The sequence below is a fragment of the Chiloscyllium punctatum genome, chromosome 6, assembly GCF_047496795.1.
Source record: "Chiloscyllium punctatum isolate Juve2018m chromosome 6, sChiPun1.3, whole genome shotgun sequence".
Taxonomy (NCBI): domain Eukaryota; kingdom Metazoa; phylum Chordata; class Chondrichthyes; order Orectolobiformes; family Hemiscylliidae; genus Chiloscyllium; species Chiloscyllium punctatum.
The window spans coordinates 29,767,232-29,769,235 of NC_092744.1; positions in this window are offsets into that span (position 1 = coordinate 29,767,232).

Here is a 2,004-nt window from a genome sequence, read left to right on the forward strand (position 1 = left end):
TTATAGTGTCTAGTTACTGCAGCTATAAATAACATGGCACTATCATTTTGGCAATGTAATGATGGTTTCCAATGGCTGTATTTCCACATCAACATTTGACTCTAATTCTACAGGCTTTAAAGCAGTTCCTTTCAAAAATTGGGTTCTTCAAGTAACGTCATCACACATTATTCTTAGCAGCTGCCTTACTTGCTGATGAGTAAATATAGTATTTAACATGAAGTTCATGGGGTGGTCCTGGCAGCTGAGATTGAAGGGACCCTGTTATGGTCAACATTCAAGAAGAAGGGAAATGTGTTGATTCCTATAATCATGCAGTCAAAACAACCCTGTAGAGGAAAAGGGAAATGAATTTGTGCATTCGTTTTGGCACAAATGAAGATTTATTGCCTTGGAGCATTGTACTTTATTTCCCCTTAAACATTAAGCACTATTATTCATTGACTTTTTTTTCTGTCTCTTGACCAATGCTAGTTGAAAATATAGACTGTTGTCAGACTTGTTTCAATATATTTCCAGAACTAATGGATGAAACATGCACCAGTTTCATTATTTTATTTCTTTCCTCTAAATGTTTTCTCCCTTTCTTTTATTCACTCACAAGATGTGGGTGTCTCTGGCTAAGCCATTATTTATTGCCCATCCCTAATTACCCAGAGGGCAGTTAAGAGTCAACCACATTGCTGTGGGTCTGGGGTCAGATGTAGGCCAGACCATGATGGTTGACAGATTTCTCTTTTGATAATACCATAAGAGCACTGGATAGGTTCTTCTGGCAATCAACAATTGTTTTGTGATTATTATTAAACCATTAATTTCAGAATATTTTTAATAGAATTCAAATTCCACCATCTGCAGTGGTGGGATTTGAGCCCAGCTCCCCAGAACATTACTTGAATTTCTGGATTAATAGTCTAACAATGAAGCCATATGTTATTCTGTTAGGCATTTTTGATATATATTATTTACTAACAGGCACATTTCAATGAAACAGATGGGGAATGGTCCAAAAAGAGCTGATGTGTTTTTGGCAAAGATGTAAATCACGATCCTGTTAAAATTGGGAGATAGTGAATTGACTCTTCTCCAACATTGTGGAGTGAAAACATCACCTCTCCCTCCTTTCAGTGGTAGAGTAATCAAGATTGTTGCTCAGTGATTCAGCAGCTATTTCTATTGATGCAGCTGCGTGTTCACTATTCAGCTCCTCCATTGATAAAATTTATTTAAAATAAACTTCATTGAGAGTGATTGTTTTAGATTTTGTGGATTTTCACTTCTGGTGTATTTGTCACAGCAGAGTTTTCAGAACAGGTTGTTGGAATTGGATTGGCCAATGCCTCTTCGCGCTTAGTAAAACAATTTATTTTCTCTGTAATTACAGAGCATCAATGAGGCAGGAGGAGGCTTCAAAGAAGGGCTGCACAATTGTAATATGTTGAATTCACAGTTTGGCAGTGGTGTGCATTCTATTGGGTGCTTTCTTCATTCATTAGTTCATGTTCCTTTCCTAATCAAGGGGATTGTGCTTTATTGTAGTACATCTGTTGGCCAATTCATCTGACCTGCACATCTTTGGATTGTGGGAGGAAACCCACAGGGAGAATGTGCAAACTCCACATAGACAGTTGCCCAATGCTGGAATTAAACCTGGGTCCTGGGTGCAGTGAGGCAGCAGTGCTAACTAGTGAGTCACCATGCCACTCATTACATTCTACCAACCCAAAGCATACCCGTTTATGTCTACTCTGTTTCTTGTTAGCTAACCAGTCCCCATCCATACTAGTATCTAACACTTGCCCCATGAGCTCTTATTTTGTTTAATAACTTCTGATGTGGTACCTTATCAAATGATTTATAGAAATCTGAGTGCACCATATCTGCTAGTTCCCCTTTACTCATGCATTTTTGTTATTTATTGAAAGAATCCTCATAAGTTAGCTAAACACATTTTATCTTCCACAAAACCGTGTTGATTCTGCTAACCTACTTTGGTTTTCTATC